Raw genomic sequence first — 27,500 nt, forward strand, 5'->3', positions numbered from 1 at the left:
ATATTTCAAGGTGGTACCAAATGTACGATAATTTATGTTTGAGGCACGAAAACTTTCCACATGATTGCGTATGGCAGCCCACCCAACTCAGTCCAGGCATCTTCAGTCAGGCAAAAAGAAAAAAAATATTCAGCGAGAGAGAGAGAGAGAGAGAGAGAGAGAGAGAGAGAGAGAGAGAGAGAGAGAGAGAGAGAGAGAGAGAGAGAGAGAGAGAGAGGGTAGTGGTGCAGTACGGCAACCCTCGATGACCTGATCCCATCCAGGTTAATCCAGACCCACCTAAGTCAGTCTTGCATGTGGCATCGCTGTCCGCTGTTGAATTTCCTGCTGGACTCTGCCACATTTCCCGTTTAGCAATAGTTGGACCATATTATTACTACTACTGTTGCTACTGCTATTACTACTACTACTACTACTACTACTACTACTACTACTACTACTACTACTACTACTGATAAATATAATAGTAATGAATGGTTATTTTCATTTGTGTGTCTATTTTATTTATTACCTATTTTAATATGTTTTTTTTTCCATGTATTCTTATTCATCAGCTATTTTCATTTGTGTTTAAGATTTTCCCCTATTCACATTTACGTATATCTTTCAGTTGCGTGGCGGAACTCGCTTCGTTGCATAATAAACCACTAACAAATATTCTGAACTCTGAAGGCCGTGTGGTGGTGGTGGTGGTGGTGGTGGTGGTGGTGGTGGTGGTGACTGACGCACGATAATACAATAAGCGTAGTGGCGTACGACAGTTTTTTCGAGGAGGTACGATAACTTCCAAGATGGCGTCTGGTGAGGGTTCTATTTGTTGACATAAACACAGCGGGCTCTTAGTAAGGTCAACATTTAGATTAGGTGGGTCTTCTCTCTCTCTCTCTCTTCTCTCTCTCTCTCTCTCTCTCTCTCTCTCTCTCTCTCTCTGCGTGGGTGGAAGTAAACAAATCCCTGCGAGAGCCGTGCAGCGACCGGGAAAACAGACAGACAAACAGACAGATTGGATACAAGGCAAGGCAGTACAGACTAAGACAGAAACCAGCAGGTAGATAGATAAACAGACAAACGGGGACCAGCAAGAAGATAGACAAACAGACAGACAGAGACCAGCAGATAGGTGGATATATAGATAGACAGATAGATAGATAGATAGATAGATAGATAGATAGATAGATAGGAAGATAGATAGACCGACAGATAGACAAACAAAGAGACAGTGACCAGCAGATAGATAAATAGACACATCGTCAGATAGACCGATAGATAGATAAATGGAGAGATAGAAAGACTGATAGATTTATAGATAGATAGACAGGCAGAAGGGCAGACAAAAAGACAGGTAAACAGGTAGATAGATAGATAAACATGTAGATAGATAGATAGACAGATACATAATTAGGGAGATAGACACACACACACACACACACACACACACACACACACACACACACACACACACACACACACAGTATCTGACATTAATTGACTGATGAAATGATAGACAGATAATAGAGGTAAACAGACAATTAGAAAGACAAATAGGCAAATTGAAAGGGAATAATTGAGTGCTCAGGGGAAAGACAGATTAAAAAGAAAAGATAGAGAAGCTTAGAATCAATAGGAAAATAAAATATGGTTAAATATTCAATAAAAGAGAGAGAGAGAGAAAATAAAAAAGCAGAATGACGGAGACTAACTAGTGATGGGAATGAATATAGACAGGCTGGCAGAGGAAAATAAAAAGATACACACGGACAGACAGACTGACACAAAGACTCGTAGAAAAATAGAGACAAACTGAGATGAATAAAAAATACAGTTACGAAAAAACGCAAACCGAAAATACTATAAGAAAGAAACTGAAATGAAAAACAAATATAAGAAGAAGAAGAAAGAAAAACAGAATATACAATTAAGAAAAATACAGAAATAGACGAAGATAGAGAGACAGTTAACAAGACAGACAGACAAGCAGACAAAACAGAAATAACAGACAGACAGCAAGAAAGACAGACAGAGAACGTGAAGACACACACACAGATGCAGATGACAAAAGACAGACGAGTGAGTGACAGCAAGGCAGAAGAGAATAAGAGCAAGAGACAGGAGAGACAGGACGGTGAGACGAGGAATGACACTGAAAACAAATTAAATAACGACTGACAGACAGACAGACAGACAGACAGACAGATATACATAAGGTTAGAGGTCACAATGAAAACAGGAAAATCATTATTAACCATTTACAGATAAGAGAATTCAACCCCCCTATTCTCTCTCTCTCTCTCTCTCTCTCTCTCTCTCTCTCTCTCTCTCTCTCTCTCTCTCTCTCTCTCTCTCTCTCTCTCTCTCTCTCTCTCTTCCTATAGTAAAATATTCAAATCCAATTTCCCCGACGTTTGTTCTCTCACTCAACAAAACATATCCATGAAAACGTTATGTTCTTGAGAAATGTAAAGGGAAATAAAGGGAAGAGGAGGAGGGAAGGAGTGAGGTAGTGGAAGGAGAGGAGGAGAGGAAAAGGGGAAGGAGTTTAGTGTAAAAGAGAAGGAAGAACTGGTAGAGGATATGACGTGTAATTTATATGGAATGAAGGGAGGAAGGAAGAGGAGAGGGAGGAAGGAAAGGAGAAAAAATTAACATTCAAGAAGAGAGGGGGAGAAGAGAAGGAAGATGAGAGGAGAGAGGGAATGAATATAATAATGGAAGAGATGAAGAAGGCAAATATATAACAACAACAACAACAACAATAATAATAATAATAATAATAATAATAAAAGTTAGTATAAGATCTGACGCAGAGAGAGAGAGAGAGAGAGAGAGAGAGAGAGAGAGAGAGAGAGAGAGAGAGAGAGAGAGAGAGAGAGAGAGAGAGAGGGAAATTAATAAAAGGTATAAAAGGAAAAATAGAAGAGAGGATGCAAGGAAAGAAGGAAAGGAAGGAAGAAAAAGCAAGAGGAATAAATGATATAACAAGAAGGAATGCATGAGAGGAAAAGAAATAAAGCACAAGAGATAACGAAGGAGAGAAAGATGAAAATGAAAGATGGGAAAAGAGAAATGTACAGCGAATAACATAATGGCGAATGAAGGATGGAAGAAAGGATGAAAATGAAAAATAAAGAAAAGAAAGAAAGCAGGACACAGATAAGGGCAAGAGAGGAAGATAAAGTGAGTAATCAGGTGAGTGAGTGAGTGAGTGAGTGAGTGAGATGATGATAGAGAGGGAGGAGGGGGAGGGGAACTGCAAGAATGGAGGGAGAGAAGGAAGGAAGGAGGAGGGAGGGAGAGAAGAGGGAATGATATACAAGGAAGATGTTTCATAAAGTTAAAAAGCCCAATAGAACAGGAGGAGGAGGAGGAGGAGGAGGGACATAAAGAAGATATGAACGATGGGAGGAAAAAGAGGAAAGCTGATAACATAGAATTGAAAACCAAGATGGAGGAAAGAAAATGGACTTGCTTCTCAAAACTTTCAACATGATACACAGAAAACGAAAACGTGTAGAGACTTTCCTCCTCCTCCTCTTCCTCCTCCTCCTCCTCCTCCTCCTCCTCCTCCTCCTCCTCCTCCTGCTCCTCCTCTTCCTTCTTCTCTTCCTCTTAGTCTCCTCTTTCCTCTTCTGATGCTTCTCTTGCTATTTTTCCCTTTGTTTCTCCAAGTCCTTTTATCTCCTTACTTTTACCTCCTCCTCCTCCTCATCCTCTATTAGTTTCTTTCCAAAAGTGCCTCCTCCTCTTCCTTCTCTGTTTCCTCATCTTTGTGCCCTCCTCCTCCTCCTCCTCCTCCTCCTCCTCCTCCTCCTCCTCCTCCTTTATCTGCCTGTTCTCTTCATTCTCCTCTCTTGTTAGTTGTTATTTCACTTCATTTATTTTTTACTCTTGTTTCCTCCTCTTCACCCTTTTGCTAACAAGGGATACGATTCCTCTCCTCCTCCTCCTCCTCCTCCTCCTCCTCCTCCTCCTCCTCTTCTTCTTCTGCTTCCTCTTCCTCCTCCTCTTGATACCCTCGTGTTTATCTTCCTCAGTGGAGAGTTTTTTCCTCCACCTGTTACTCCTCCAGCTGCTACTATGCTTCCTCCTCCTCCTCCTCCTCCTCCTCCTCCTCCTCCTCCTCCTCCTCCTCCTCCTCCTCCCCCTCTTCCTGTTCCTGTTTTTTCAGCTCTTTCATCGCCGTCTTCATTTTCTTGTTGTTTATCCTCTTGTTTCTCTGTTCCTTATTCTGTTCTTTTTCCTTTTTTTTCATTCTCCTGCTTCTCACCTTCCTCTTCCTTCTTTTATCTTTATCCTCATCTCCTTCCTTACTCTTCAGCCAGCTTATCCTTTTTCTCCTCTTCCTCCTCCTCCTCCTCCTCCTCCTCCTCCTCCTCCTCCTCGTTTTGTTTTATTTTTTCTCTCTTCTATTTCTTATTCTTCGTTCTTTTTATCTCTCCTCGTTCTCTTATTTCTGTTCTTTCTCTTTCATCTCTCTCCCTCTTCTCTTCTCATATTCTTTCTCTTTCCCTCCTGTTGCATTATCACGGTCTTCTCCTCCTCTTCTCCTCTTGCTTCTCTTCTTCTTTGTTCTCCTCTTCCTCCTCCTCCTCCTGGTTTTCTTTTTTCCACTCTTCCTCATCTATTACCGTTCCATTTCTTTCTCCTTCTGTTTCTCTTCCTCTTGCTCTCCTTTCTCTACTATGGTTCCAATTCTTCCTCTTCCTCTTCCTTCTCTTCTTCCTGTATTTTCTCGTCTTCTTTCTCCTCTTACTACTCTTCTTTGCATTCTTCCCTTTTCATAGTGTTCCACCACCACCACCACGGAAGACCAAACGCAAGGGAAAAGTCGGGAAGGGCGTGCAGGAGGGAGTGTAGGAGTGCAGGACCCCACCAGGCTGCCGAACAAACCCTAAACTTTGATTCCTGGTAACGCGATACGGTAGAGAGCACGCACACACGCACACACAGGGGAAGGGTATAAAAGGGTAGAGATGTTTTGGATGCGAATGGGAAGAGAGAGAGAGAGAGAGAGAGAGAGAGAGAGAGAGAGAGAGAGAGAGAGAGAGAGAGAGAGAGAGAGAGAGAGAGAGAGAGAGAGAGAGAGAGAGAGAGAGAGAGAGAGAGAGAGAGACTATATTCTATTCTTCCCAGTTCGTGTTTACAAGGTCGTGTGAAAGGAAACTAGAATAACTGGCAGGTATGTGGAGAGAGAGAGAGAGAGAGAGAGAGAGAGAGAGAGAGAGAGAGAGAGAGAGAGAGAGAGAGAGAGAGAGAGAGATGGTGAATGTGTGTGTGTGTGTGTGTCAGTTACATTACTCCACACACACACACACACACACACACACACACACACACACACACATACACACACACACACACACACACACGATTTTACTGTACCTCTTTTATATATCAGCGAATTACAAAATGAAAAATAAAATATACAAGGGAAAAAATTAAACCTCTGTTTGGAAAACGAATAAATTCCTGGAGAAAAGAATAAAATGTACGATGAGACCAGGTGCGTCCAACAGTGAGGTGATACAGCGGCCAGGCCCCCAATGCTTCCACTGCTGCCATCCAACTATTGCTGAGCATCTAGCCAGGTGAAGGTCCCCCCCCCCCTCTATCTCTCTCTCTCTCTCTCTCTCTCTCTCTCTCTCTCTCTCTCTCTCTCTCTCTCTCTCTCTCTCTCTCGACATTCAGTATATTGTAGAACGGTTACATTACTTCACTAAAATGAATACCAGTACTACCAACAGCAATATGAATATAATAATGACGACACTGATAATGATGATGATGATGATGATGATGATGGTGATGGTGATGGTAATAATAGTTGCAGTAGTCGTGGTAGTAGTAGTTGTGGTGGTAGTAGTAGTAGTAGTAGTAGTAGTAGTAGTAGTAGTAGTAGTAGTAGTAGTAATAAAAATAATAATAATAATAATAATAATAATAATAATAATAGTAATTCTAACAACAACAATAACAATACCTTTCACATTACTGCCATTTGCGTATAACGGGAGTCAGTATGAGAGAGAGAGAGAGAGAGAGAGAGAGAGAAGCACAGAGGTATGGCATATGATTTTTACCGAAGCATTGCTCGGGACTCAGTTCGAAATCCCGCCGAAACAAAGGGACATTAGTTCCATTTCCGCTCGGGCCGCGCCAAGCCGGAAGGTTCGCCTGCTCGCCTCGATCACCGCGGCACTAAGTGAGCGAACGTGAACCATTTTATATCGCCGCGCCTCGCTCCTGTGACGACATGCTGGTGTTTTTTTTTTTCGTTCGCTTTTTTAGTAAATTATGAGGGCGTCTTTCTCTTTGTCTGTCTGTCTGTGTGTCTGTCTGTCTGTTCGCCTGCCTCTCTGTCTGTCTTTCTCTGGTGAAAAATAGGTTTGCATCGTATGACTGATTCTCTCTCTCTCTCTCTCTCTCTCTCTCTCTCTCTCTCTCTCTCTCTCTCTCTCTCTCTCTCTCTCTCTCTCTCTCTCTCTCTCTCACGTTATTAAAACAAATATCTATCTCTCGTGAGGAAAAATTAGTCCTGTATCGTATGACTCTCTCTCTCTCTCTCTCTCTCTCTCTCTCTCTCTCTCTGTAAGTCTGCACGCGCCATTATCTCGTCACCTTTGTGCCTCACGCCAAGCTGCCCCGTGCCGCGCTGCTAATCCCCGCCTCGCCAAGCCTGAGAGTGAGCCGCGGCGGGAAAGAGGCATAAACTTAGGGCGTCACAGTTACCCCGGAGAGTTACTTAAGCCAGATTTCCCCAGGTGGCCATGAGCAGACGGCTTAATACTCCCCCAGTGTCACCCCGTCAAGTCCCCAGGTGTGTGCTTTTATCGACGGCTTCGTTAGGTGTGGGGAGATTACAGGTGAGGGTGGGAGGGAAAGAGGGATGGTTGGAAGGGGACAGGTGAGGAAGGGATGCTGGGTGGGTGGAGAAAATGTGTTGATAGAATATGGGTTAAGGTTTTGTTAAATGGGGAGTTGAGAGAAAATGTGGTGCGAGTAAGTGACTTGAAAGAGAATGGGGTAAGGTTTTTCTTAATGAAGGGGGAGCTGAAGGAAAAGTTGTGGGTGGGAATGATGGGTAGGAATTGTGTGGGAATTAAGAGAAAGTGAGATGTTAGTGAGGCAATGTAGACACGAAATGGAGTAAGTAATTGTAGATAAGATGAGATGAGAAATATATGGAAATTATGTAGAGAATATGTTATGTTAATGGGAAGATGGAAGGAGTAATAATATGAGATCTTGTTAGGAGAGTTGGCAGACTAGTGGTGAGCAAGACGCGGTGAGGAATGTAGAGAAATTATGGTGAGAATATGCTAATAATGAGGAAATGGGAAAGGAACAAAAAAAAAAAAAATGTAGTTTATGTGGGGAACTGAAATGAAACCTGGAGAAAATGACTAAAACTAGAGAAATATTATGTTTATGAAATGTAGAGAGAATGAGAAACAATTCAGTCCTTTGTGTTGAAATAATGCATGTAGATGAGGCATAGTGAGGAATAAATGTTATCTTAATGAGCGAATTAAAAGCGAATAAAGACACATTTGTTAAGAGTCATTTAAGGTAAAAAGAAAAGAAACAATAGGTAACAATTCACAAGAGACAATTCAGTTAGGAGTCTTAAGTAACAGAGATAAACGAGGCACAGAAAGAAATACATGTTAATTATATACGGAAGATGTTATATTAATGAGTGAATTAAAAGAGAATAAAGACAGATTTGTTAGAGGCCTCGAAGGGATGCAAAATGAAATAACAAATAAGAAGGGGATGGATATTACATACAGAAAGTGAAATGTTAATGAGAACTCATGAATAAGAAGACTTTTGGCGTGAGCGTTGAAAGAATAGGTGAGATACAAGGTGCGAGAGGGAGGATAATATGGCATGATGCTATGCTAATGCCATGTTAATGAGCAGATGAGAGAAAAGAAAGAAAATATACAGATCTACTATGGCTGCTGGAAGAATAGGGCGATGAAAGACACACCTAGGAAGTTATGAAAGTCGGAGTGAATTTTATGCTAACGAGTTAATGAGAGGAGGGGAGAAAGGGGTGATTTTGTTAGAAGTGCTGAGAGTGCAAGGGATATATTGAACAAGGGACTCGTTTTGGGGTAAATATGACGCTAATGAGTAGGTGAGACTGAGGGGAAGAGAAAAATGGAAGGAGAGAGATGATTGGAGTACATGTCATACTAATGAGCGGATGAGAAAGGGAGAAGGAATGGAAATGAGTGACAAATTATGGCGAAAACGAGAGCAAATATTGTTACTGAATAGATGAGGAGAGAAGAAGAGAAAAAGGGAGAGAAGGAAGGAAAACAGAGGTGGAGAAATTACACTTAAAATGAGATGCTTAAAAAATATTATATTTTCCGAAATCCTGCTAAGTCAACAAGTTACAAAGTATGCTAAACAGTTCACACTTGACAACAAATCCTGGAGTCGCTGTGTGCTGAGGGTGTGCTGCCGCTTCGAGAAAGGTGCCACCGGGTGCAGTGAATTTCATGTCCGCAAGTCAAGTAGAAAGTACAACACGGACTCATGAGGTGCTTCGCGTCATCACCACCGCGGTGGCGGTGTGATGGCTGAAGGCTGCTGTCCGACACTGATTTTTGTGCGAAACACTTAGCACAACCTGACATCACTACCTGGGCAGCAATACATGATGCATCCAGGCTATTCCAATTGTTTTTTAAGGCTTTACGAATTTAATAACACATTGCACACGAGCCACGTAGACGTGGCCACACTGCTGCTGGTGCCTCGCACTTTGCTTCCCCAATTATAAAGTTATGAAAACTTTTCTGACTTATTTATTCACGATTTGAATAAGTATTAATGTAATAATTTTACTGCGGCAGGTCACTGAGTATTTCGCAATTATCACAATTAAAGTAATCAAAACGTTATTGCCTAACATTACCGTGTGTGTGTGTGTGTGTGTGTGTGTGTGTGTGTGTGTGTGTGTGTGTGTGTGTGTGTGTGACTATTTTTGCTATTCCCTGTACCGGCAGTTTCCATTTCCCTGCCTCGTGGCGGCAGGGTGGGATAAATGTGCAGCGTCTTGATGCTGCCTGGCACGCGCCGGGCACACGTGGCCGCTGTGCTGGCCTGGCTGGCTGCTTGCGGGAGTACCGCTACTTAAAGCAGCTTACTCATGAATATTTAAAAATTATATAATAATAAAATTGTTAAATTGCCTATCTACGTGTGCACGAACACACACACACACACACAAATATTTTTTTTGCATAAGATAGTTTATCTCTGTCAATAGTTTTTTTTTTTTTTTGCATTTTTTTTTTACATTCACTTTGCTATTGACAAAGTTATTCACTCATGAGATTTCTTTGTTTTTTCCATGAAAAAAAATTCAATACGTCTTTTTTTAACATCCACAGTGAAAAGGAATGTTGCAGTGTCACACATTTTTTTTTTTTTTATATATATATTTATTTATAATTTTTTGAGTCTAATGATTAGGTCTTCTGTTTGTTCAGTTTGTAATGTATTTCAAAGGCACAACACAACAAGAAGTCCTTCCATTAACTCTTAACACAGTGCCCGGTGCGTGTAGTGGACGCGTGCACAAGGACTGGAAATGTACATGAAGACGTCAGGCCTACACGTGGCACTCCCTTTACAACACATGCCTACTTACTTCCACTTATCATCATCAGCCATAATATGTCTAACCTTTCTAAAGCTCACTAATAACTCACCACTAACAACCTGATTACTGAGCCTTTTCCATTCATCTACCATTGTATCTGAGAATCAATGCTTTCCTGTCTCTTTAAAATCTAACTTTATCACGCTTGAATCCATTATTTCTTGTCTTATCCTGATTATTGACCCTGAAAATTTAGCTTACGTCACCCTTGTTACATACCTTATAACAATGCCAAGGAATAGCGAGACGCTACACTCAGCTCAGCCCCAGCGACAGGGGTGCTGTGGGAACAATTACCCATAATTTGATATAAAAAATTGATGGTAAAACATCCAGTTTGAAACTATACAAATGGACTGACCGGTTTCAGGTTTCAGCATGTTACTGGAGTCCTCTCTCATGTAATTACCCCCTTTATGTTGTTAACTATTGTTCTCAATGGATGTACGGGAAAAATGGAATACATTGTGGGAAAAAAAAAAATGTGGAAATAAATGAGAAAACCATACGAGGCAAAGTCCGAACAAAACATGAAAAGAATAACACAAGGGAAGCTAGAAAATGATGATAGGAGAATAATGGAAAACAAAATGAGAGCAAATAATAAAATAATACAAAGCACAGTGGCAACCAAGAATAAAGATAAAGGCAACACGAAACAAAATAGAAACAAATTATAAGAAAATAATATAAACCAAAACTGGGACATGATAAAATAACAGTACTAAACGAAATAAGGGCAAGTTATTAAAGAAAAAATAAATGAGAAGATATCTGAAAAAAAAATACATAACAAAAAGGAATATTATAAAAATGCAAAATATAAGGACAAGAACAAAATATACATGAAATAGATACGAAGAAATAGAAACAAATAAAAATATACGTAAAACTGAGCGAGAGAGAGAGAGAGAGAGAGAGAGAGAGAGAGAGAGAGAGAGAGAGAGAGAGAGGAGAGAGAGAGAGAGAGAGAGAGAGAGAGAGTGAGTATATGATAATGAATAAAGCCATAAAATATGAGCAAATGAGAAAATAATACGAACTAGAAACAAATGACAAAAAACAATACAAATAACTGAAGCTAAGAAAGAAAAGTATAACAAAAGAAAAAAAAAACCTAACTGACTTAAAATGACTTTTTTCTGAATTTTCTTTTACGTGTACTGAAAGAAAAAAATAAGGACTTTAACAAGAGGCAAAAATAAAGTAAGAAGCAAGTAATATAGTTAGGAAGAGAAAAGTTGTGAGAGTGTTGGCGACTCCCCGTGACCGTCTCCCTCACGCCCCAGCTCCTCCCTGCCTCAACTTGTTGCACGGCGTCGCCCTGGGAAACGCTGGTTGTTGTGAACGATGCGACACTTTGAAGAACAGAGGCTTAAATGTAGTGAAGGAACGTGAATGTTATGAACGTTGTTATCTGTACATTACGCTACGAGAGGGGAGATTAAAATTTGGTGTTGAAAAAAAAAAAAATTTGATAAATAAAGAAATATAAATAAAAATGAAATATGGTAAATAAATAAATAAAAGAACGAAAAGAGAAGAATAGAAAAAAAGTGATGCATCAAGAATGTCTTTACATTTAGAGAACGGAGATCTAAATATGACAAAAAAGTATATATATAAACAAGTGAGATATAAACAACGTCATTACGTTGACAAGAGTTTTAAACGTCGTAAAAAAAAAAGAAAACGGAAAGAAAAAAAAGAAAGAAAGAAAGAGCACAATGGTTTAAATGTGATTAAGAAGTTGGAGCGATAATGTCATTGCATATCAGGGAACAGAAATATTTATACCAGATAATGTTTAAATGAAGGTAAGAAAGTGGTGACATGGACGCTGTTACAGTTTTCAAAAAGAAAGTGGTGACATGGACGCTGTTATATTTTTAAAGAAAAGAAGTTTAAATGTTGTAAAAAGTGGAAAAAGTTTAATATTATGAACGTCATAACACAACGGACCAAGAGAAAACCTATTTAAATGAGGTGAAAATATATAAAGAGAGATCTACGAATATTACTGTGTTTTAGAAAACAAAGACTTTAATGTGAAAATAAGTACTTAAGAAGCTTATTTTATTTAATCTGAGTAATACTGTATTTGCGTTTTGACTTGTTAGTATTATTTGTCAACAAGTGAGCGAAGCGATGATGGTTGTTGCTGTTGTTGTTGTTGTTGTTGTTGTTGTTGTTGTTGTTGTTGTTGTTGTTGTTGTTGTTGTTGTTGTTGTTGTTGTTGTTGTTGTTGTTGTTGATGATGATGATGATGATACGACGATGATGGTAATCATGCTGATTTATAAAAGCTTAGTTTTCTAATTATTATTTTCAAAGGCTACATAAGTGACTAGCTATGTATTATTTATGGATCTATTCCCATTGATGATGCAGACTCCCTGTTAAACTATCACTAGAATCATGAAGACACTCTTGCAAACCTGTATAACTTGTACTACAGCTAATTAAATATAAGAGATACGACAATGGGCCCAAGGAATTTAGCTGGGTTGGTCTTCAGTGGAGACAACAGAGAGAGAGAGAGAGAGAGAGAGAGAGAGAGAGAGAGAGAGAGAGAGATTGAGTAGGGCCGATCTGGTAGAGTCCTGCGGTGATATCCTAGAAGCTAATGATAATAACAATGTTCCTCACAACACATATTTTCAAAGCTCACAGAAGTAACTAGCAACACTTTCATGGATTTTTTTTTTCATTGATGATGCAAAATGTTAAACTAATCACTACAATCATGAAAACACCCTTGCAAACCCCAGCTTACACTGGAGCTAGCTAAATATAAGGAATAAGACAAATTAGTCTGGGGGATAAGACAGTTAAGGATAAGGCCCAAGGAATGTAGCTGGGCTGGCCTTCAGTGGACAGACAGACAACAAAGACGAGTGGGGACGATCTTTGCAAACAGTCCTGCTTTGAAACCCTAGAAGCTGATGATGATGATGATGATGATGATGACGATGCTGACAACACAGATTACTTACAAGGCTACTAGTACTGGTGTGCGGCGAGGGTGGGTGTTCTACTTTCTTATTGCACCCAACAACCTTCAACAACCTTGGTTCTGGTGACTGTACTAGACGACCTTGAGAACTCCACCCGGAGACTCGTGCCGTCCGCATTCTCAAACGTTTCGGCGCCACGTCTCGCCTAACTTTTAACAGCCTACAGTGCAGCTTGTCTGGCTTTTAAAGGATTTTTTTTTTTTTTTGTGATTCTATTCGTGGTTTAATGTCCTAGTGAATGCGAATGTGATTTTCTTCAAGGTGGTTTTGCTGTTTCTAGTGAAAGTCTAACCAGATGAAGTGGAAGTTGTTACGTGTCTTTTAATGGTGTTTTCGCAATTTTAGTAACAGTTTAACAGGATCTAGCGGGTGATTGCAATTTTTATGGATGTTTCCATAGTTCTAATGAGAGTTTAATCGTCTCTAATGGAAGTGATCAACGGTTTACACGGGTTCAAAACACTTGTAAAAAATTAGAGATTTTTCTAGCATGTTTCATAATTCTGAGCCGTGAGTTGCAAAAATACCCGTGACAACTAACTTGACTTATCATGTCTATGACCTCTGAACGTCTTAATGAGACCACAAGGCGCCTACATTCTTAAGGGCATTATCTCTTTTCCAATACATTTACTTTCCTCATTAACTGTTACGAGGGCAGTGCCAAAGGTCACCTCATCCAGTGGCGGCAGGATTGTCAGGCCGTGCACCACACCGGCATGACGAGGCTGCTGGAGCACAAGGCAACGGCTCCGCTAACGTCCCGCGCCTCTCCACTGCTGGCTCAACAGGGAATACTCGTGCGGCGTGGAGGAAGACCAGCACGAATTGTATCCACCCGGGGAGGGCTTCAAAGCCAGTTTTTAGGAAGGGTGATAAGTCAAGGGATGCAAGGATCAGCCGGCTGAAGCTCCACGCGCCCCTCGTGTAACCTTGTGATTGGTGTGTGTTTATGGCTCCTCGTGTGTCGACACTGGTAACAACGCCATCAGGTTATCATATCAGGTAATGCGTTATGGCTTCGAATAGCGGCAAAATACGATAAAATTTTTATCTCAGTGAATTTTGTTTGGAAAGGGAGGCAATAGAGATAAAATTTATACGTAACCAATGGGAACCTAATAAGGGATGGTTTTATAGGGAATGCACAATTGACTGGTAAAAATGAGAAACACACAAATAATTGGTGAAAAGGTGAAGAGATTCATACGCGTTACATAATCCGTCAGTGAATAAGGCAAAAGGATCAACAGAAAATACGCAATTCATCGGTAAAAGCCAAAGTTCATGGAAATATATACATAACAAGAAATCAGGAAATAAAAGCAGATTGATAGGAAATGCACAGTGAATCCCCCTGATTGCTTATGACAACACACTTGTGAGTGCAATACGCAGCTCCAGATAACTCAGCTGAACATACAAGGAACCACAGGCACCAGAATATATCAAGTAATCGATCGCTACTTATGTTGTCTGTGTGCCTCGATATTACACTCAGGCTTTGCATCACTTAACACTGCAACACAAGAACGTAAAGGAAGCTGCAAGTCGGAAAGCCTCCCTGTGGCAATCCCTGTATACGAGTATAGTGGCATGTATTGAATCTGAACAGAAACAAAGGAGTAATACGCGAATACGAGAGCATTTATACATAACAAAAGTGACGTGGGAACACAGAAAGAAATGCACGTACAGCAATACCAGTATAAAGCAAACCTATTTCTATTAAGCGTGAAGGGAAACAAAGAGTAATATGTGAATACGCGAAAGTTCAGACCCAACAAACGTGACGCGAAAACACACAAATATTGCAGCGTTACAGGTGAGAAACAAAGGTGTAGCATGAAAATACGGGAGAATTAACACGTAACAAGAGTAAGTGACGTGGAAAATGCAGAAATGTTGAAGCGCTACAGGTGAGCGGAGGTGAGAGGCAGGCACTCCCACACACCTGGTAATCACTAGCAACTCCAGGTAAGAGAGGGGACAGGTATTGCCTCGCCACCATCACCATCTGGCCCTCTGACTCACCCGGGAAGCCGCCCCTGCGAAAGCCCTTCCCTTCACCTCCTCACCTCCTCATTTCCTCATCTATACACCCAGTCATCCCCTTGTCAGCCTCAGCCTCTCCCCCCTCGCCCCTCTCACCGCTCCCTCTCACTTCTCCCATTTATACTCGTACATACAGCATACCACTCCATAGTCTCTTACCCTACCCCTTCGTGTGTGTGTGTGTGTGTGTGTGTGTGTGTGTGTGTAAGACGTACGGGTGTTTGTAAGAGAGTTGAAAGGCACTTCACTGCTTACGTATAACTTCAAACAATCTCTCTCTCTCTCTCTCTCTCTCTCTCTCTCTCTCCTCTCTCTCTCTCTCTCTCTCTCTATCTATCTCTCTCATGGGCATATAAATCACTAAAGTACGCTCGCACTGAGAGAGAGAGAAGAGAGAGAGAGGAGAGAGGAGAGGAGAGAGAGAGAGAGAGAGAGAGAGAGAGAGAGAGAGAGGGGGGGAGATATATATCATCCAGCAATCTTCAACGAAAAACGTAATGAAAATAGCCATATAATGCAGGAGGAGGAGGAGGAGGAGGAGGAGGAGGAGGAGGAGGAGGAGGGGCGTAATCGTGGCGGGGGGAGGGAGCATGTAAGGGCTCAGTGGCATTATGTGTTGTCGGTGTGTCCCGGCGGAGCGTGAAGACACCGGGGAGAGGGAGAGGGAGAGGGAGCGTGGCTTTATCTAAGTGGACTGGCGGCACTGAGGGGATCCCTGCAGGGAGCGTGGCACTCTTACCCGAGGCCCCTGCAGAGAGCATAACAATACCTTGATTAGCCTTTGAAGGCGCCCTAACACCGCAGGGATGCTCAAGATACATAGCATCTGTTAATTAGGTCCTGCAGGAAGCATAACACACCAAACATAGCCCTGGACAAGGAGCATAACACACCAAACATAGCCCTGCAAGGAGCATAACACACCAAACATAGCCCTGCAAGGAGCATAACACACCAAACATAGCCCTGCAAGGAGCATAACACACCAAATAAAGCCCTGCAAGGAGCATAACACACTTAGCCAGGACTGTGAAGAGCATAATACATCCAGCCGTTTCCTCAAGGGAGCATAACACATATACCAAACATAGCCCTGTAGGGAGCATAACACACCTAATCAAGCCCTGTAGGGGGCATAACACACCTAGTCAAGCCCTGTAGGGGGCATAACACACCTAGTCAAGGCCCTGCAGGGAGCATAACACACCTAGTCAAGCCCTGTGAGGGGCATAACACACCTAGTCAAGCCCTGCAGGGAGCATAACACACCTAGTCAAGCCCTGTAGGGGGCATAACACACCTAGTCAAGCCCTGCAGGGAGCATAACACACCTAGTCAAATCCTGTAGGGAGCATAACACACCTAGTCAAGCCCTGTAGGGAGCATAACACACCTAGTCAAGCCCTGCAGGGAGCATAACACACCGAGTCAAGCCCTGTAGGGAGCATAACACACCTAGTCAAGCCCTGCAGGGAGCATAACACACCTAGTCAAGCCCTGTAGGGGGCATAACACACTCGAGTCAAGCCCTGCAGGGAGCATAACACAGTCAAATCCTGTAGGGAGCATAACACACCTAGTCAAGCCCTGCAGGGAGCATAACACACCTAGTCAAATCCTGTAGGGAGCATAACACACCTAGTCAAGCCCTGCAGGGAGCATAACACACCTAGTCAAGCCCTGTAGGGAGCATAACACACCTAGTCAAGCCCTGCAGGGAGCATAACACACCTAGTCAAGCCCTGTAGGGGGCATAACACACCTAGTCAAGCCCTGCAGGGAGCATAACACAGTCAAATCCTGTAGGGAGCATAACACACCTAGTCAAGCCCTGCAGGGAGCATAACACACCTAGTCAAGCCCTGTAGGGAGCATAACACACCTAGTCAAGCCCTGCAGGGAGCATAACACACCAAGTCAAGCCCTGTAGGGGGCAATAACACACCTAGTCAAGCCCTGCAGGGAGCATAACACACCTAGTCAAGCCCTGTAGGGGGCATAACACACCTAGTCAAGCCCTGCAGGGAGCATAACACACCTAGTCAAATCCTGTAGGGAGCATAACACACCTAGTCAAGCCCTGTAGGGAGCATAACACACCTAGTCAAGCCCTGCAGGGAGCATAACACACCTAGTCAAGCCCTGTAGGGAGCATAACACACCTAGTCAAGCCCTGCAGGGAGCATAACACACCTAGTCAAGCCCTGTAGGGGGCATAACACACCTAGTCAAGCCCTGCAGGGAGCATAACACAGTCAAATCCTGTAGGGAGCATAACACACCTAGTCAAGCCCTGCAGGGAGCATAACACACCTAGTCAAATCCTGTAGGGAGCATAACACCCCTAGTCAAGCCCTGCAGGGAGCATAACACACCTAGTCAAGCCCTGTAGGGGGCATAACACACCTAGTCAAGCCCTGCAGGGAGCATAACACACCTAGTCAAGCCCTGTAGGGGGGCATAACACACCTAGTCAAGCCCTGCAGGGAGCATAACACACCTAGTCAAATCCTGTAGGAGCATAACACACCTAGTCAAGCCCTGTAGGGAGCATAACACACCTAGTCAAGCCCTGCAGGGAGCATAACACACCCTAGTCAAGCCCTGTAGGGAGCATAACACACCTAGTCAAGCCCTGCAGGGAGCATAACACACCTAGTCAAGCCCTGTAGGGGGCATAACACACCTAGTCAAGCCCTGCAGGGAGCATAACACAGTCAAATCCTGTAGGGAGCATAACACACCTAGTCAAGCCCTGCAGGGAGCATAACACACCTAGTCAAATCCTGTAGGGAGCATAACACACCTAGTCAAGCCCTGCAGGGAGCATAACACACCTAGTCAAGCCCTGTAGGGAGCATAACACACCTAGTCAAGCCCTGCAGGGAGCATAACACACCTAGTCAAGCCCTGTAGGGGGGCATAACACACCTAGTCAAGCCCTGCAGGGAGCATAACACAGTCAAATCCTGTAGGGAGCATAACACACCTAGTCAAGCCCTGCAGGGAGCATAACACACCTAGTCAAATCCTGTAGGGAGCATAACACACCTAGTCAAGCCCTGTAGGGAGCATAACACACCTAGTCAAGCTCTGTGGGGAGCATAACACACCTAGTCAAGCCCTGCAGGGAGCATAACACGCCTAGTCAAGGCCTGTAGGGAGCATAACATACCTAGTCAAGCCCTGTAGGGAGCATAACACACCTAGTCAAGGCCTGGTAGGGAGCATAACATACCTAGTCAAGCCCTGTAGGGAGCATAACACACCTAATCAAGCCCTGCAGGGAGCATAACACACCTAGTCAAGCCCTGTAGGGGGCATAACACACCTAGTCAACCCTGCAGGGAGCATAACACACCTAGTCAAATCCTGTAGGGAGCATAACACACCTAGTCAAACTCTGTGGGGAGCATAACACACCTAGTCAAGCCCTGCAGGGAGCATAAACACGCCTAGTCAAGGCCTGTAGGGAGCATAACATACCTAATCAAGCCCTGCAGGGAGCATAACACACACAGCTTGACCTGTAGGGAGCATATCTCATATACCTGTGCCCTATAGGAAGCACAACACCCACAGCGACATGTAGAGAGCATAAAACATCATCCAAAACCCGTAGAGACCATAATATACTCAATGGAAACATATAGGGAGCATAACATACTACTTGGGCTCTTAAGGGAGCATAATACATATACGTGGGCCTTGTAAGGAGCATAACACATGTACCAAGGCCCTGTAGGGAGCATAACATATATACCTAGGTCTTGTAGAGAGCATAAGACATATACCCTGTCCCTGTAGGGAGCATAACTCACCCAGCGAGGCCCTGTAGGGAGCATAACACCCGGCGAGGCCCTGTAGGGAGCATGGCACCGCAGAAACTCATTACCAGAGCGTCAAATGAGGCGGGAAAGATTCTCGTCTCGATTTTAGATATTTTGTGCCCAAGACCCGAATAGCGGCAACTTATAACCCAGTGAGGTAAAAGTGAGGGACTTATTAAGCACCTGACTGCAAATACGACGAAGGAGGAGGAGGAGGAGGCCCGTGAGCTTCGAAGAGATGAGGGAAGTAGGAAAATGAGAAAGTGGAGGACGGGAAGGAACGAGGAAAAGCGATACATTTTTGCAAAGTTCGGGGAAAGTGTAATCTGAACTTAAAATCAACTTACTCTTTACTCCCAGCCTCAAAAACAGAGTAATGCATTAAATAACACTGAGGCTTAAGCTTAAGCAACACACACACAAACACACACACACACACACACACACACACACACACACACAACACACACACACACACACACACACACACGTACACGAAGGTCATTAGAATATACGTTGGAAGGAATTAACTTAATACAGATAAAAAAAGGAAGGAAGTATGAGAGAGAGAGAGAGAGAGAGAGAGAGAGAGAGAGAGAGAGAGAGAGAGAGAGAGAGAGAGAGAGGAGAGAGAGGGAGAGAGAGAGAGAGAGAGAGAGAGGCAAGGAAGATGTAATACAAGGGAATATGAGTGAGAGAACAAGGCATGAAAAACGAGAACAAGTAAGAAAAGAAGAAAAATATAAAGACTAAAAGGATATGATAAAAATAAGAAAAGGAGGTAGTGTGAAGCACTGATTAGAAATTACATATGCAGTAAGAAAATAATAACAAGATGAAAACACAAACAGACAGATAGAGAGATAAAAGACAAACAGGAAGATGAACACAAGGACATGAAGGAAGACACAGACAGACAGGCAGACACACGGGGGCTGTGGATAAATGCGGATATAAAACAGTTCTTGAAGCTCCAATCGTGAATACTTCCACCAGATTAATGAAGAACAGGGGAAGGACGGCGGGGACAGTGTGGAAATATGAATGTGGAAATATGGAGAGAACGAAAGGGAAGTTAATTGCAAGTGTGTTTATGAGTTGAGGCAGGGTGCAGGTACAGCGGTGGCGGAGGGAGACTGATTGATTGAAGGATGGAGGGACGGACACACACGGAAATTGATAAGTAAATATATGAGCAAATAAACAAATGAAGAAATAGATTCATTGACAGTGACATGTAGACGGATTGGTAGGCAGGTAGGTAGGTAGGTAGATAGATAGATAGATAGATAGATACAGACATCAGACAGATTGATAGCAAGCTAGCTATCTAGCCAGATAGATAGATGAAAGCACATGTAGATAGATACAGACAAAGAGATGGAGACAGAATTACAGACGGCTATGTGGATATGAGGTGTTGTCTGGCAAGGCAACGTCACCGTCCTGCACTGTGGCCTTCACCGTGTCTTATTTCTTATTCACACGAGACCATTGCTATGACTAGCTGGAATTCCAAGCAAACTTTATTTGATTTATAAGACAGAAACACATCACTTATGCATGTTGATAACGCTTTGTTCCCAATGTTCCGCCGGGACTCTTTGACAGGGAAAACATTCTGTCGTTCAGTGTCCCTCAGCAACAATGGCGAGACGCACCACCGCCACTGAGTCTGAGCAAACAGGTGATCATTCCGGATAAAAAAATAAAAAAAAAAAGTAAAAAATAAGATGACTGAATACGAATATTTCTTAAAGCGCAAAATCCTGCTGTTTATCGGAAAAAAAAAATATGAAAGGGGACACATCTCGGCCTGGTGATGACGCAAGCACGCGCGATGCTCACCTGCTGAGATGTGACGCGGTATTATCATATTCTTTCTTATAATATTTTTATAACTTAAGAATTATTGCATTATTGATTCATAAGAATGAACAATAATGAATCATATAAACCAGGACAAACACAATTGTGTCTGGCACGTCGCCTCCGAACACTTGGTGATGCCTTGCTCGGCTTCGCTTTCACTTTCATAATCGCGTTCTTGAAATCAACTTATATGAATATATTTCACTTAAGAAAATGGATCGTACCATGTTAGTCTCTACTACCGTAATGAAATAGTTGAAAGCATACTCAGTCGCTCACACAGCGCCCACGCGTCACACCAGCCACCAAGGAGTGCCTACGTGTCGCGTCGCTGCCAGGCGTTCCCAGCGTGCCAGACTTGACAGCTCTGGCAACACTTCGCACAACAAATTGTACATGCAATCAGACAAACATACAAACAAGAAGGAAGGCAGATAGATACGTACATACACACATACATACATTCAGATATACGGTATCCCAGCAAGGGTCGTGTGACGCAAGCTGTGTTACGAAGTAGGTATTTCCGCGTGGACAAATAAGTGACCTGAATCACCAAATGCAGTTCACAGATAAATGTGTGTTAAAGGATACAGACATACAGATAAACAGACAAACAGTAAGACATCAATATACATCACTTAAAACTTAAACAAATATGGCTCAACATGAATTGTTAGATAAATAAATGAGGAGCCAGAAAAAGCGGCATACAGATAAAGGGTGATAAAGGGAGATATGGAAGGAAGGGAGAAGATGTGAATGGAGAGGATTCTACGTAAAACAAAATAAACAAACGAACCCAGTCAGCCATAATCCTCTCTCTCTCTCTCTCTCTCTCTCTACCTCTCTCTCTCTCTCTCTCCTCTCTCTCTCTCTCTCTCTCTCTCTCTTCTTTTTCCTCTCTCCTTTGGTGTTTTTTCTCTCCTTGCATTTTATCATCCCCTCCCTTTCCTCTGTTTTCTCTTTCAGCATTTTCTGTCTCCTCTCATTCTTTCCTTTCATTTCTTTCTTCCTGCCCTCCACTACCTTTCTTTTTTCTCTCTCTCCCTCTCTCTTCCACTCCTTCCAGTTCTTGAAGTAGGAATGGAAGAATCTCTCTCTCTCTCTCTCTCTCTCTCTCTCTCTCTCTCTCTCTCTCTCTCTCTCTCTCTCTCTCTCTCTCTCTCTCTCAAAGGTCCATTCCCAATCTTTTTTCTTTCCTCCCACAACCAAAAGTAATAAAAGCACAAGAAGGTAATCTCTTGAGAGTCTCCCTTTTTTCTCCTACTGGCTTTACGTTTTCTTTGATATGTTATAGAAAATGGGACGCCGCGGTTGTCATTCAGGTAACCATTCCTTCTTGTTGTATGAAATAAACGTGCATGGGAAAAGATGAAAAGATGAAGAGAGAGAGAGAGAGAGAGAGAGAGAGAGAGAGAGAGAGAGAGAGAGAGAGAGAGAGAGAGAGAGAGAGAGAGAGAGAGAGAGAGAATAACATTACGGAAATAGAAGGAGGAGGAGGAGGAGGAGGAGCAGACAAGACGAAGATAAATTCTATATAACATGTATGAGGAAAAAGAATGTACACACACACACACACACACACACACACACACACACACACACACCACACACACACACACACACACACACACACACACACACACACACACACAGAGAGAGAGAGAGAGAGAGAGAGAGAGAGAGAGAGGAGAGAGAGAGAGAGAGAGAGAGAGAGAGAGAGAGGAGAGGAGAGAGAGAGAGAGAGAGAGAGAGAGAAAAGAGGGAAACAAAAGGTGTAAAAAGAGCGCGAAAACGTGTTCCCAAAAAACTAAAGGAAAGAGGAGAGTGGTGGAAGAGATCAAGAGGATTAAATGAAAACAGTGAGAGTGAAGGCGCCTCGTGGAGCGAAACAGGAGTCGAGGCGAGTCACGATCCCTAAGAGAGGCACTTTTGAGGCATCCGAACCACAAACTCCAACTCTCTTCTTTCCCTTCCAGTACATGTGAACTATTTTTATTGTTATTCCCTCAAGAGCAGGTTTTTTTCTCCCCCGCGCCCTTTTTTTTTTTTTTTCAAAGCGTCTGTTTGTTTTACTGTGTCTTCGCATGTATTATTTTGATTCTACTCGTGCGGTGTTTGATATGCGCTTCCAGTTTGTGTTTAGGGTCTTATCTTTGTTTTTTGTGTCGTGTTTTGTTGGTTATTTCAATACAAGAGGAAGTTTTTTCTTTTTATCGATTCAAAAGCTGAACGTGAACAGACTGCACAGATTCATGGTAACATTCAAGTACTTCCATTTTTATTATCAGTCCCCACGACAATCATTTTTTTTTTTTTATTGTTTTTTAGAGTCATACCTTTGTTTTGTGTTGCCTTTTGTGGAATATTCCAATACAGAACGAAGTGTATTTTCATTTCATCGACTGGAAAGGAGAACAGACTGCAGATATCCATAGTAGCATTTACGTCCGTCAGTTATCAAGGTATACAAAAACACAACGGAGGCAAAGAACAAAGGGGCACAAAATGAACTAGAAAAACACACATAGGTTGAACATATTACGTTGCAAGTCCCTTTAGTGCACCTGTTAATCTATTCAACACCTGTTTTCATTATGCACCTCGCCTTTCTGTTCACTTCCCCGGTGTACGTGTTATTTCACCTGCCGGGCGCTGCTACAGGAGTGATTTACCTTCTGGTCCCAGCACGACGCCAGTTACGTTCAGACGGGAGATTAAAACACGATCTCTGGTATCCTGCTGAAAATTACGAGTATAGGTGACTCCCATTTCGGCTTTCGGATGATCGCAACAGCATTCAAATGGAAGGCTTGAATTTGTATACCAAGAGATTAAAAAACACAAACCAGGATTTAAGATTTTTTTCATTTACTTTTTATTTATTATTTTTTTTTTTTTAGCAGAGGTATTCCACGCATTTGTTGTACACGTTTTTGGAAAGTTTAGTTAAAAAAGTAAAAATAAAAAAAATAACAGGGCAAGCTTTGGTATGGAGAGGCTGGGTTTTGGAGTGTCACAATGGAACCAAAATGGAATCTTTCGCACGATTTAGTCACGTGTGAAAAATGAATGGGACGTATGCCGGGATGGAAATGTGTCCTTCCCTCTATGTAAATGTGTATTACGTGTGGATTTATATGCTCTCTCTCTCTCTCTCTCTCCCTCTCTCTCTCTCTCTCTCTCTCTCTCTCTCTCTCTCTCTCTCTCTCTCTCTCTCTCTCTCTTCAACTGATAAGCTAACAACGTTCTCTCTTCCTTGCAACAGGATCACCACCACCACCACCACCACCACCACCACTGCCACCACCAGCGAATGTAAACAAAGCAGACCAAACACCATTAAGAAATAACACAAGGTGACCTGAGCGAGCAAGGCCAGGCTGGGTCACGGGAGGCACCCACTCAGCAGCACAGGCAGATAGGGAGGCAAGCAAGGAAAGTAAGAGAGAATGAAGATAACAGAGAAATGAAGAGTAGAAACCAGTTAAAGGAAGAATAGTAGAAACTGAAGGGAAGGAGAGTAAAAAGCTTAGAAGGAAAAACGGGAGCTTTAAATAGAACAGAATTCTGGAAAAAGAAACCAACGTTGCAAAAAAGAAGAGTGGACAGACGAGCAAGAAAAAAAAACAGAAGAGTAGAAACCTGATTGCGAGTGTGTGTTTGTGTTATTGTTTTCTGTCTCTCTCTCACACACACATACACACACACTCTCTTTTCCTGTCCCTAAAGCGCGTCAGCCAAATATTTAAGTGAGAAGGAAAAGGAGAGAGACAAAATAAATAAATAAATAAATAAAATGTGAACAACTTATTGACTGAAGGAGAACTAGTCCCACCCATCCACCCAAACACACGCACACATACACACACACACACACACACACACACACAGACGACAAATAATCATAGACCAGTGAATTCACAGAGATACAAGATGAAGTAAAGACAAAAACTGAGGCGGCAAGGGACATAAAAGTCTTAAACAAAAGAACATGAGGAGGAGGAGGAAGACATGATGCCAAAACACAGAGATTCAACTTCGTGAGACAAAAACAATGAAACTTCTTAGTCTACGAAGAAAGTAAGAAAGGAGGGCGGACGACAAGGAGGAGGGGGAGGAGGCGAGGAGAAGGAGGGGGAAAGAGAAAGAGGAGGAGGAGGGAGAGAAAGAGGAAGAAGAAAGGGGGAGGAGGAGGAGGAGGAGGAGGAGGAGGAGGAGGAAGAGGAGGAGGAGAAGTGACCTGTAAACAACTTGAAGCCACACAAAGAAGAGAATATAAAGAGGATGAGAAACAGAAAAAAAAACAAAAAGTGAAAGAAAAGAAATGACAGAGGAAGAAAAGGAAAGGAAGTGAACACAACACAAAACACAGGAAAACAAGAAACAAGAAATAAGAAAGAAAAGTGAAGGAGGTGAAAACAAGAGAAATATCAACAAGAACATTAACGACGGCAATGACAATAAGAACGAGAAGCAAAAGTCGATCGTAATGCGCATCCCCCCATCCATCCAGCCCCACAGGAACCCCACACCCCCCGCCCCACTCTGCCGCCCTCCTGCACTGTGACTCCGAAACAGAAAGAAGGGACGTCTGCCCCCTGAGAGAGAGAGAGAGAGAGAGAGAGAGAGAGAGAGAGAGAGAGAGAGAGAGAGAGAGAGAGAGAGAGAAATTGCAGTGGAGTTAAGAATTTAAGATATGAGACTTTGCTGTTTCTTCCAAATTGCTTGAAGGCTTGAAGAATAAAAGGTAAAGGAAAGACAGACGGAAAAAAAAAAAAGAGAGGGAAAAAAAAAACAATATCTTATGAATCACCATGGCGACCTGAGGCAACAGAAACATTCCTAAGGCAGTTAAAGAAAAAACTAAAGGAAACAAAAGGACACACACACACACACACACACACACACACACACACACACTCACACACACACACACACACACACACACACACACACACAAGAGAACAAAATTGAAAGAAAACAAACCAAGCCTTTTTAAAGAACACGGAAAAGGAAGGAAAGAAAGGTTAAGAGAAAAAAAAAAAAAAAGGAAATAAGATCAAAACTGATGAATGAATTTGTTGTATAGAATAATAAAAAATGACAAATGAATAACGAAACAATGTCATACAAGGAAGTGCAGGAACGTGAAAAAGTTTGCAGTGAAAAGTGAAAAAAAAAGAGAATAGTGGAAAAAGATGTGAAAATGTACCACCACGAGAAATGTTTGTAAAAATAAATAAATAAAAAAAAATTGTACACATCTCCCCTGAATGTGACGTAATGAAAATATAATAATAATAATAATAATAATAATAATAATAATAATAATAATAATAATAATAATAATAATAATAATAACCAGTGAAAAAGAAATTGTGTCTAAAGGTGTTGGAAAATACGTAAAAATATATCAAAAGAAGGGAAAAATCAGTGTTCTGTTCGTGTGACTGTGTCCAATATGTGTTGAAGCTTCGAACACACTCCTGAACCCTCAAAGGAAGCTCCGAAGCCTCGCCAGCCATGACCAACATTACAGAGCAACAGGTAAGTGTGTTTCCTTGCTTTTTGTACATTTGTCCATCAGCAGCTCTCTCTCTCTCTCTCTCTCTCTCTCTCTCTCTCTCTCTCTCTCTCTCTCTCTCTGTTTTGCCTCTTTCTCGTCCTTTAATTTCTCTTTCGCTCGTTTTTTCCTCCACTCTTAATCAATCTCTCTCTCTCTCTCTCTCTCTCTCTCTCTCTCTTCTCTCTCTCTCTCTCTCTCTCTCTCCTCTCCTGTTTCCACCTCACATTTTTACCTCAACACCTCAACTTTTCTCTCCAACTTCTCATCTTCCTACCCTGACTTTTCCTCCATCTTCCTTACATCTTTCCACCAGTCCCTCCTCCTGCTCCTCCTCCTCCTCCCCCTCCTCTATCAGTTCCTCCCTCCAGGTAAGGATCAACTCAATACCTTGTTCTCCTTCACCATTACTGTCACTGAACGAATCACTTGGCGCCAATTTGAGCGAAGCATTTTGGAACACCTCAGCCACCCTTGGTTTTCGCTCTCTCTCTCTCTCTCTCTCTCCTCTCTCTCTCTCTCTCTCTCTCTCTCTCTCTCTCTCTCTCTCTCTCTCTCTCCTCTATCAGACATCACTCGCACGTGGTTCCCTCGAGGCTTGTTTGTGTATAGTTAAGGTTTCCATTATGATAATTTTTCATTTCTTTAGTTTTCGATCATGTGGGGTGAGAGACTGGCCGAGGGTGGCGGGTAAGCGATGCGATGAGAGAGAGAGAGAGAGAGGAGAGAGAGAGAGAGAGAGAGAGAGAGGAGAGAGAGAGAGAGGAGAGAGAGAGAGAGAGAGAGAGAGTCAATTTGGAGAAACCTGAACAAACGTGAAGAGTGTTTTGGAATATTTCCGTGTTTTTAACGTAAAAAAGGTATCCTTTACGCGACCTGATTCTGTCCACAACCCACCGCGGCGAGCACAGGCGAGTGGAGGACGAGTGTGGGCGACGACGACGACGAGGAGGAGGAGGAGGAGGAGGAGGAGGAGGAGGAGGAGGAGTAGGGGGGTGATGATGAGTAAGAGGAACAGAAGTGGGATGGAAGTGGGTAGCGGCATCTAAAATAATTCGTAAGAGCGCCACAAACGAGCTTGTTTGGCGGAAAAGCACCTTTTTGGTCCTCGGGGCACCCGGTGATGCAGGCCAGGGGACTCGTGGTGGCTTCCCGCTGACGAGGAGGAGGAGGAGGAAGAGGAGGAGGAAAATAACAAATGCCGCGAGACCTGTTCCTTCACAACGAGGGTATCTGCTGACTATTAGTAATGGTAAACTATGCGTGGGAAGACAGGATAGAACATATCAAGACTTCCCACCATCTTCTCCCTCTATCACCGCCTCGGGGAACCTGGGATGCGCCGTGAGGGAAACTAACACGTGGAACTTTTATAATAAAGAAGTGAAAATAAGAGATCACATATGCTAAAACTTAAGACTAACACTGGCGGCGGTGCAACACTGATGGCGAGACAGCTTCCTGCTATTCACCTG

The 27,500-nt window shown here is 42.7% G+C and overlaps 1 protein-coding gene and 1 long non-coding RNA gene across 3 annotated transcripts in view; one reads left to right on the forward strand and one right to left on the reverse strand.

Moving 5' to 3' along the window:
- The window catches only part of LOC135090103 (uncharacterized), a 51,734-nt gene extending 26,313 nt beyond the window's left edge, over positions 1-25,421 (forward strand). Inside the window, exon 3 of the long non-coding RNA XR_010261757.1 lies at positions 23,728-25,421. This is a non-coding gene — a long non-coding RNA (uncharacterized LOC135090103). The remainder of the gene's footprint in view (positions 1-23,727) is intronic.
- LOC135090101 (uncharacterized) overlaps positions 1-27,500 on the reverse strand; it is a 220,518-nt gene that overhangs the window by 74,487 nt on the left and 118,531 nt on the right. The gene's annotated exons all lie outside the window — the stretch shown is intronic.

This window comes from Scylla paramamosain, chromosome 34, assembly GCF_035594125.1.
Source record: "Scylla paramamosain isolate STU-SP2022 chromosome 34, ASM3559412v1, whole genome shotgun sequence".
In the NCBI taxonomy this organism is placed as follows: domain Eukaryota; kingdom Metazoa; phylum Arthropoda; class Malacostraca; order Decapoda; family Portunidae; genus Scylla; species Scylla paramamosain.